The sequence below is a fragment of the Apium graveolens genome, chromosome 6 (assembly GCF_009905375.1).
Source record: "Apium graveolens cultivar Ventura chromosome 6, ASM990537v1, whole genome shotgun sequence".
Lineage (NCBI taxonomy): Eukaryota > Viridiplantae > Streptophyta > Magnoliopsida > Apiales > Apiaceae > Apium > Apium graveolens.
In genome coordinates this window covers 258231446-258242940 of record NC_133652.1, presented here as the reverse complement: position 1 = coordinate 258242940, position 11495 = coordinate 258231446, and the positions used below count along the sequence as shown (strand labels likewise).

Genomic DNA, 11495 nt, shown 5'->3' with positions numbered 1-11495 from the left:
CTGATAAATATCTTATGAACCTTAAGTTCTGATAACTTAAGTTCTGATATCTTAAGTTTTGTCTTCAGTATAAGTGCTGATTTCCAATTAAGTAATGATCTGTCCTGTTATGTAAGATCTGAAAACTAAACACAAATCATATTACACATGACATTATCAAATATATCTAACATACGTGCTAACTGATTGATGTGTTATATGCGTATGTGGTTATGGTTTTACTGTTTTAGTCATAACTTTTAATCCGTGAATCGGATTTGGGTGAAACGAAAGGTAGATAAAAGCTTATGATGTCCGTGTAGGGATTACAATAATATGAGTATGAATAATTGATAGATACTTGTGATGCCAAGAAGAGTAAACAAGGCATAGAAAAGAAAGCCAGTGATCGGTAAATAGAACTGAAGCATAGAAAGAAAAGGTGAGCGATTGAAAAATAGGAGCAAGGCATAAAAAGAAAAGGAAAGTTGTTGATGAGTAAAATTGTTATATGAGTACAAGTAAAGTGGAAATCATTTGTGATAAGGAAAGTACTTCTGAACCTTCTTCGAGATATATTGCAAATATTTTCGAACTATCTCATAACATGTCTCTATTATTCAAAATAACTCTTGTTTTATATTACAAGCGCTTTAAACTATTTAACCTTGAACTCTGATTTTTATTGATCTTGAGCGATAAGCCTTATTCTTCATAAACCATTAGTTGTTGAATTCTCAGATACAAGACAAACACATATGATACCACTCCACAAATATATCTACCACATAGCAATTTCTGATATTGAATTGTTTGACATACCAACCCTTATTCCTTGTTTAACAGAAGACCAACCTTTGGAACCCTTGAACCCTTAGTCTTCTACTTTCTGATTCTTTCCTTATTTAAAAGACAAACTTTTTAATTTCCTTATTATACCTTCATGGTACTGTGAATCACGCTATGCTTCAAGATAAATGTTGCTTATTATTCAGCTTATTGAATTCCATTGGTTATCATATTGAATTGTTTTAGAATTGGATGGTTTTATAAATGTGGACCAGATTCGTGGTCAGACCAGATTCGTGGTCATAATAGGCCAATGCGTACCTTGGATCCAGTATATAGAGCAAAGCTAGGAGCCTTGCTCAAGGTTAGTGCGTGATTGATCAAAAGCCTAACCTTGGTTTTTAAAATGAAAGTGAATATCCAATTCTAATCATTGCTTATTCAGAAACTTGATTCTTCTGAATTACTTCAACTGATTATTGTTTAACCTCAATTGTTGCTAAACTTGCTGAGCTAGTTAACTCACTCTTGCAAAACTTTTTTTTATGTTTTCAATAGTTGAAAAGGAAATTTATTGATAACGAGGATTCTCAGTCCAACATGCGAGCTAGGATCCGAGGTTAAGTTGGATCGAGCTGGCAGGAGCTTTATATTGTAGATGAATTATGCACGATTGTAAAAACGATATCATCATCAATTGTAAGTTGAACCAGTTGGGATTTGGCGCGATGTAATAAAAGTTAAGATTGAGGCTTGTTTTCATACTTAAACCTGTTGCGATATGTGGTCGTGTAAAGAAGGGTCAATGCATATAATACTTTATATACAGGTTTATATATTGTGATGTGTTGTGTGGCCCAACCTTCTGATCTGGGTTTGGAGGGCGTCACATATCAAATACATGAACCTATGCTAGCATGATAAGTTCTAAACACTTAAATTCACTTTCGCTTCATTAAAGATTGACACGCTATCTTATAAGTTCGCGATGCTCATAAGAAGAATAAGCACAACCAATACTAGGTTATCATACAATTACCACACACTAAGGCATCGAAATAAATTAACTAAAGAAATCCATAAATAAATCCGTTAGAACCCCACGATAAAGATTAGCCCATAATCGGACTCATCATCAACGTGGGTTCCGATGAAAGCATGGTATAATAAACGTAGTCTTTATACTAAATAAATAATAAACCAAGTACAAAACAAGAGTATAGGTTCACGAATAAGAAAACTAGCATCCAAAATAACAACTTAAAACAAAGAATCACAAGTATAAACTAGATCCTCTACGCCTTACTTGAATTGTGTTCTACGGTCTTCTTACGCCTTCTCCTTAATCTCTGGTACGTCTCGTTATGAAAAATGACCTTAAGTTATGAATATATAGCAGCTCATGCAGGATAGAAGTCCATCAATCAGAATCACAAGAGAATCATGATTCTTTTATCTCGACCTGGCGCGGGCGCGCGCTTGACCAGCGCGGGCGCGCTGAGTTCCTATTCTTTGGGCGCGGCCGCACGATATCACAGCGCGAGTGCACTGACTCTCGGGAGAATTTTCTGACTTCTTCTTTTCTTGCTGATTTGAGTTGGTGTTTTTTTGAGCTTTTATACTGGACATCATTCTAACACCATATTAGCATCAAAACAATGCTAATTCACTTGTATTCCTGATAAATGCTTGAAATGCAAAAACACTACAAGACACGTTAAAAATACTAACAACTTGAGTACAAAACATCAATTCAAAGCTTTATAGAGCGTTATAAAGTGTCATAACTGCCACTCAACATACCCCCAAACTTGAACCGATGCTTGTCCTCAAGCATAAACAGACTCAAAGAACAACAAAATAAAAATGCATGAATGCAACTATATGAATGCAACGATCCCCATAGAATAACTAAACCAATCAACAAGCAATATCTCAAAAAATGCAGTTATTCGCACAAAGATCAATCAAGCCCCACAAATCAACTTACAAGCCAAAAATATGCGTGTGTGCAAATGCTTATAGATATACTATCGCAACTAGATCAATAATCATGACTCACTACTCATCAAAACAATCGCAAGGTTATAAATAGAATAAAAAGCTAAACTCAAAATGACTTATAACACTTCAATTCTTATATCAGAGTTTTACAGGAATTCATGTTTTTATTCACGACACAAAAACAACATAAATATATTTATTTAACCGTGCAATGAGTGAGGTCCACAAAAGACTTATACAATAATACCCATGTAACGAGCGTTAGGTTAGTGGATCCCAGACTATAAAAAGCCTTAGGTCACTAGGCACAAAGTCCCCTAAGAACTTAATACCTCAAGTATTAAAGAGCCCACTCGTGATCAATTATGCATAAACACATATATTTTTTCTTTTTTTCATAATTTATGAGAGTTGGCTACTAGCCATTGGAAACCTAGCCACAACAACTAGCAATGATATCCAATTTTCTCCAATTTTTATATATCCATGCTATTTTACTATTAAGAGAATATCCTAAATTCTAATATAAACAAGCGATTAAACCTCGATAAATAAATAAACCATGACCATGATCTAGCCCTCAAGCAACCCATAAGACTTAGTGAAATATAATTGTCTCTAGCATGCAATTCAACTCAATAATACTTAACATCATTAAATACGAAATCACTACACTAGCATCAAAATCATAAATCAATCGGCAAAGTCATCTAAGGGATCATGTTATTATGCAAATGCATGAAACTATATGCAACAACTATCATAAAAACTTTAAAAAATAAAAAAACTACTACATGGCAAATATTTAACTATATGAACTAAACTAGCATGAATATACAAACTATATGCGACTCACACAAAACACATAATCCTTAACTACTACCCCCAAACTTAAAATATTCACTATCCTCAGTCAAGGTAATAGCAAGGAATCAGGCATACCTAATCAGAATCAGGATCATCACCCTCAAGGAGTGGAGTGTTAGGAGTGTCGGGAGGTGGATACACGAAATCCTCACCGAATACTAGCCACTGGATGTCAACTCCTGTGGCTCTGAATGTAGTCGCCAACGCCTGGGTGAGGTCATGTGCAAACCTGCTATGGAAGTCATGCATCACATCCATCCTCCGAGTTAAATGCCTATATTACGTCATACTCAAACCAGCACTGCCTTGTTCTTCTGCCTACTGCTACTGCTGCTGCTGTTGTGATCCCAAAGAACCGGCCTCTCCCAACTCAGCTCTCCAAGCTGCTCTGCTCGCCTGCATCGTGCCACCAGCATATGCCTGACGAGCTGGCATTCCACCTGGCAGATGGTCATAAGAGTAACCAAGCCCCTTTGGATCGGGCTTCCTACCATACCACTCTGTCATATTCAACAGTGTCGAACTATCAATCGGAGCACTAGGGAGCTACAGCTGCTCATGTGCGGGCCAATAAATGTCAACCGCCACACACAACTTCGTCACAATGGACACATAGGGTATCGAACCCATAGTACTTCCTCGTAAAAACCTCAACATATCCTGATGAATAACCATCCCAAGATCCACATAGTCCCCCTGAAGAATCCCCCACAACAAATGCGCACGCTCCATAGTTATCTCATGCACGTGAGAATATGGCATGATGTTAGCACAAATAAAAGAATTCCATGCACGTGCAAACCTGTTCATGCACGAAGCAAGGAACGTGGCATACTCATTTGTACCCTTCTTGAACTTCCAATGAGTCTCAGGCACACATAGGGTAGAAACAATCGAATCCAAGTCAAACTCCTCCATAGTCTTCTCGTTCCAGTTCTCCTGCTCCTCCCTCCTCTCGGGCTGCTCGATCACCTTACGAATAGCCTCAGCACTGTAGTCCACAGTCATCCCCTCACCACGGTAAAACTGTTCCTCTTCGCCTTAGCATTAACATAAAATTTACATACCACACTCATGGGCACAACAGCAGGTGTCTCGCAAAAAGCAACCCAACTCATCTCCAAAATCATCTCCAACAACTTACCATCTTTCCCGATGGCGGAAAACCACGCTCCTTAGCTATAGGCTTCGAAAGCAACCTTGCATACTCCACCTCAGCCTCGGGAGTTGAAAACCTAGGCCTCACATCACCCGCACTCGAACAATTGGTGGTGATGCTGCTTACTTGAGTTCGCTATCTTTTTGGTGCCATTGAGATTGAATAAGTTTGAGAGAATAGAAATTTGTAAGAGAGATTTGTGTGCTGGAGAGTTTTGAGAAGTGATGGAGAAGTTTGTTTATCAGTGTATGTATATATAGGAGATTGGGAGAGAATTAGTTATGGAAAAGGAGTGGGAATTGATTATAGGAATAATGGGAATAATAGGTTTGATTTGGAGAGGGAAATTTGGGATGTGGAAGAGTAAAAATCGGGTTTGAATTGATTTTGGAATAAAGTCCCTGATTTTCTCTTATCTTCTGCTATTTTTTTTGAACACATGGACTCAGCGCGGCCGCGCGCTACCTTAGCGCGGCCGCACCGTACTTCTGACAATTCAGCGTGGCCGCCCCGCCAGGCAGCGCGGGTGCGCACAATTTTGGAAAAATAGCGCGGCCACCCCGTCCACAGCGCGGGCGCGCCGTGCTACTATAGTTGGCCCTGAATTTTTCTGTTTTTCTATTTTTTTGTGTTTTTCTCTTTTCTTTCTGCTTCATCTACCTATAAATGTACAACAAACTTGGGTTGCCTCCCAAGAAGCGCTTGGTTTACGTTGTTAGCTTGACGTAGAATCTCGAGATCCAGTAGACAATAAAACAGTACTAACCACCTCATGGTTTTCCGTATCCCCATAGTAGTGCTTCAACCTTTGACAATTTACTTTGTATGCTTGGCATTGATCATTCTCAGAAATCTCCACAGCTCCATGTGGAAACACAGTTTTGATTATGAAGGGCCCAGACCATCTCGACTTCAATTTTCCAGGAAAAAGACGGAGACGAGAGTTAAATAACAGAAATTGTTGTCCCGACACAAATGAATTAAGTACTAGACCCCTATCATGCCACCTCTTGACTTTCTCCTTGTACATTTTGTTGTTTTCATACGCTTAAATCCGAAATTCATCGAGTTCATTCAATTAAAGCATTCTTTTCTTACCAGCTGCATCCAAATCAAGGTTTAACTTCTTCAAAGCCCAATACGCTATATGTTCAAGCTCCACAGGCTAATGACACCTTTACCATAAACCAACTAAAATGGTGACATTCCTAACGGAGTCTTGTATGTTGTTCTATATGCCCAAACAGCTTCATAAGCTTCAAAGACTAATCCTTCCTTGATGCACACACAACTTTCTCTAGAATATGTTTGATCTCTCTATTAGACACCTCAGCTTGCCCATTAGTCTGAGGATGGTAGGCTATAGCAATACGATGATTCACATTATACCTTTGCATCATGGCAGTGAACTTTCGATTATAGAAATGCGATCCCTCGTCACTGATTATGACACTTGGAGTCCCAAATCGTGTGAATATCTGCTTATGAAGAAAATTAAGAACTACCTTCGCATCATTTGTTGGCAAAGCCTTGACTTCAACCCATTTCGACACATAATCGACCTCCATCAAGATATACTGATCATTGCAAGATAAGACGAACGGCCCCATGAAGTTGATTCCCCAAACATCGGAAACTTCAACCTCGAGAAGCATATTAAGAGGCATCTCATCCCTCTTGGACATATTACCCACACGCTGGCATCGATCACACTTCAGAACAAAGTGATGCACATCCTTAAACAAAGTAGGCCAGAAGAATCCCGCTTGAAGAACACGAGTTGCTGTCTTCTCTCAATCATAGTGGCCTCCATAAACAGTCGAATGAAAGTCTCTCAAGATTCCCCCCATTCTGCTGTGCGGAATACATCTTCTGATGATTTGGTCAGCTCCTTGCCTAAACAAATATGGCTCATCCCACATGTACCACTTCACCTCATGAAGAAACTTCTTCCTTTGAGCATATGACAAGTCTGGAGGCATGATATTACTCATAAGGTAGTTCAAAATGTCTGCAAACCACAGTCTTCCTCTTGCACTCCAAACAATTGCTAACCAGAAAAAGGCTCATTTATCAATGTCTTATCCTGTGAAGTTTCACTTGGATCTTCCAAACGAGAGAGATGATCAGCGACTTGATTCTCAGTACCTTTTATGTCCTTGATCTCTAATTCAAACTCCTGAAGAAAAAGAACCCATCTATTCAATCTAGGCTTTGAGTCCTTCTTCGAGACGAGATAACGAATTGCAGCGTGATCAGTGAAAACTATCACCTTCGTCCCAAGCAAATAAGATCGAAACTTCTCAAACCCGTAGACAATGGCCAACAGTTCTTCTTCACCAGTAGTATAATTCAGTTGAGCACCATTTAGGGTCTTACTAGCATAGTAGACCACATGAAATATATTGTTCTTCCTCTGCCCAAGAACTTTTCTAACTGCATAGTCACTTGCATCACACATCATCTCAAAAGGTTCATTCCAATCAGCTGCAGTTATGACAGGTGCCGTGATCAAACTCTTCTTTAAGAACACAAAAGCAACTAGGCACTCGTCATCAAACTTGAACGGGACATCTTTTTCCAGAAGATTGCACAAAGGTTTAGAGATTTTTGAGAAGTCTTTGATGAACCGCCTATAGAAACCTGCATGACCAAGAAAGCTGCGAACTCCATTGACAGAAATTGGTGGAGGAAGATTTTCAATGACCCCCACCTTGGTTTTGTCCACCTCAAGACCTTTACTAGAGACCTTGTGCCCAAGAATAATGCCCTATCATACCATAAAGTGACATTTCTCCCATTTGAGAACCAGATTGGTTTCAACACACCTTTTAAGAATGTCACCAAGATTCTGCAAGCACTCATCAAATAAATCACCAAACAGAAAGAAATTATCCATGAACACCTCCACATTTTGACTAATCATGTCAGAGAAAATCGCCATCATGCATCTCCGAAATGTGGCTAGTGCTCCACACAACCCAAAAAAAACTCTTCTGAAGGCGAAAGTACCAAATAGATATGTGAAGGTAGTCTTTTCCTGATCTTCTGGAGCGATACAAATCTAATTATAGCCCGAATAGCCATCCAGAAGACAGTAGTACTCATGCCCAGCCAATTTGTCAAGCATCTGATCAATAAAAGGCAGAGGGAAGTGATCATTTCTCGTGGTCTTGTTCAGCATCCTGTAGTCCATGCAAACCCTCCACCCCGTGAATGTTCAAGTAGGAATGAGCTCATTCTTCTCATTAGCAAAAATGGTGATACCACCTTACTTCGGTACACACTGAACTGGACTCACCCAAGAACTGTCAGAAATGGGATAGATGATCCCTGCAACAAGCCACTTAAGAATTTCCTTCTTCACCACTTCCTTCATGATTGGATTAAGTCATCTTTATTGCTCAACAGTAGGCTTGCTTCCTTCCGCTAGCAGAATTTTATGCATGCAATAAGAAGGGATGATTCCCTTAATATATGCTATCGTCCATCCAATTGCCAATTTGAACTCTCTTAGAATTCTTAAGAGTTTTTCCTCATCACTACCTGGAAAGGTCAGATGCAATAATCACAGGCAAAGTAGATGCATTACTTAAAAAAGCATACCTTAAGTGTTCAGGCAATGGTTTAAGCTCAAGTGTAGGAGCTTCCTCAATAGATGGCTTGAGGCACTTTGGAGATTTGTTCAGCCCCTCCATTCCAAGAGATTCAAAAGGCATATCCATCTTCCTCTTGCAGGGAGCAGCATTTAGATATTGCAATTGCTCATCACCTTCATTATCTTCACTATCGGAATTCCCCAATAAGGCCTTTTCTAAGGCATCAGACCTTAGCAATTGATCAAGTTCAGAAGTAACCAAAGAATCAACCAACTCCAACTTTAAGCACTCCTGATTTTCTGTAGGGAATTTCATGGCATTGAACAGATTAAAAGTTACATCCTGATCCAGCACTCGCATGGTGAGCTCACCCTTCTGTACATCTATCAAGGTTCGGCAACTGTCTCTTAGTCATCAAGATTCACTTTCCGAGAAAGCATACCTTTCATAAACTTCGCATAACTAGGCATCTATTCAAGAGCTTCAGCGAAAGGTATGTTGATATGAAGTTTCTTGAACACCTCCAGAAACTTCTCAAATTGCTTATCCAACTTTTTCTTCTGCAGCTTCTTAGGAAAGGGAGGTGGAGGATAGATCTGCTTCTCTCCTGTATTACCCTCAGGAGGAGTGTGGTCAACAATAGTCTTCCTTGGTTCCACTTCTGCTTCCTTCTGTGCTTCTTCTTTAGCTACAGCTTCTTCATCCGAAACTTGAGATTTTTCGGGATTTGTAACCTTCCCGGACCTCAATGTAATTTCCTTAACTTGCTCCTTAACTTCCCTCTTTCCTGGTACTTCAGTGTCAATAGAGAGTGTACCAGGTTGACGATTTAGTAAGGCATTGGCAATTTTCCAATTTGATTTTCCAAGGTCTTGATAGAAATCGCTTGGCTCTTGTACATGAGCCTAAACTCCTCCAATTCAGATTTTTCATTAGACTGTTGTAGCTGGAGTTGTTGTCTTGGTGCATATTATGGTTGCTGAAAACCAGGGGGGTGTACTGCTTTGCTGGATACTGCTGATAAGGCTGTTGAACTGTATTTTGAGTGTTTCTCCAACTGAAGGTAGGATGATTGCAATTGTTAGGATGGTAGGTAGCTGGCACAGGTTGCTGCGACCTCTGAAAGTTGCTCACGAACTGAGATGATTTACTAGAAATAGCACACTGCTTCGTCTCATGGGCACCAGCACAAAGCTCACATGCACTAGTGATCTGATTAACTTTATAATTAGCCAAAGAATCCACCTTCATCGTCAAAGCCTTAAGCTGAGAAGCTATAGCAGTAGCTGCATCTAACTCCATAAAACCTGCTACCTTGCCCTGAGATAGTCTCTGAGTAGGATTCTGGTATTCATTGGCAACCATCAGTTCAATCGATTCATAAGCTTCATCATAGCTTTTAGCCCACAAGGCTCCTCCTGATGCTGCATCAAGCATGGGTCTAGAAGTAGCACCCAATCCATTATAGAAATGGTTAATGATCATCCAGTCAGGCATCCGATAGTGAGGACACTTTCTAAGCATCTCCTTATAACGATCCCAAGCTTCACATAAAGATTCTCCAGATTGCTGAGCAAATTGAGTAAGTGCATTTCTGATTGCAGCAGTCTTTGCCATAGGAAAGAATTTAGTTAAGAACTTTTGAGCAAGATCCTCCCTTTTAGTGATAGACCCTGGTGGTAGAGAATGTAACAAGCATTTAGATTTATCCCGCAGAGAGAATGGGAAAAGCCTCAACTTAATAGCATCTTCAAAAACTTCATTGAACTTGAAAGTGTCGCATATCTCGATGAAATCTCTGATGTGCATGTTGGGATCTTCTGTCGGAGAACCCCCAAACTGAACTGAGTTCTGTATCATCTGAATCGTGCTCGACTTGATCTCACAGGTATTACCCGAGATGGCTGGTCGAACAATGCTAGACTGAATGTCATTGATCTTCGGTTGAGAGTAATCCATCAAAACCTTCAGATTTGCTTCTGGTTCTCCCATTGTAATAAGTTTTTCTTCTTCCTTCTCAAGTAAGATCTCTTCTTCAACTTTCTCCTCTACTAAAACTTCTTCATCAGCTTGATCCAGTGTTCTCTTACGAGACCGAGAACACGTATACATACACGCTCGCTAGAGTACCTGAAACACGACAAGAAATTTAGTAAGTAACAATGTCTGAGTCACTGCACTTTAACGACCAATGATGACAAACACATAAATTAAAAGTTAACACCGAATCCCCGGCAGCAGCGCCAAAAACTTGTTAGGGCTGAAACGTACGCTAATATTCTCGCAAGTATACGCGATCGCAATTAATATAGAATAAATTCTAGTTCGTTCCCACAAGGAATGGTTTATGTTAATTTAAATATATGTATTTATGCAACAATGGTATGGCTATTATCCAATGCTAAGACAAATAACAATTTGAGGTTGTTTATGACTAAGATTAACTAAGAGATTATACTAAAGAACATTAACCACGAGAGTAAAGAGAGTAGAATACTATACGACACAAACATGTGATTCTAACTTCATTAAATACTTCATTCAATAGCCTTTTCATTCTTAACCTTAGCATGTAATGGTGATGACACTAATCAGATAACACGAAACTGATAAAAGCCAACTTTCATTGTACGATTACCATACTACTAGACATCCACAAAAGAGATAGAAGCTGAATAGACACCAATTATATTGAGACCCCATATGGCTGCAAGGCTCTCACTGGACCAAACTCTCTGTTCTCAAACAAACCAAGAATCTCCCTACACTGATCCCTCCATTTTTGCATCTCCTCTCTCATCCTGGCATGCTAATGGTACGGCACTATATGCGGCTCTCGGAGGTCTGTCTATGATCCTCTGGTAGGTAAAAGTATCGGCTGGTCTATAACCTGCTCATCCATGAACTCGGCTGTAATAACCCCAAATTTTGGAATTTTTGAAACCCTTATGAATAGTGCTTTTTGCTGATTATGCTGAATAAGAAAACTTTTCATGCCACACTATGTAGGGGTTCTTTTATTGATCTTCTGGGATATTATTAGTACTCTATGTGGTATATAAGTGTATGTAAAGATCGTCAGAATCCAAATCTGAACA

The 11495-nt window shown here is 39.4% G+C and overlaps 1 non-coding gene across 1 annotated transcript; it reads left to right on the top strand.

Annotated features, from left to right (window-relative positions):
• Positions 1-9892: 9892 nt before the first annotated feature.
• Positions 9893-9997, top strand: LOC141669060 (small nucleolar RNA R71). Its single transcript, XR_012553358.1, has one exon. It is a non-coding gene; the product is annotated as a small nucleolar RNA R71 (small nucleolar RNA).
• Positions 9998-11495: the final 1498 nt, after the last annotated feature.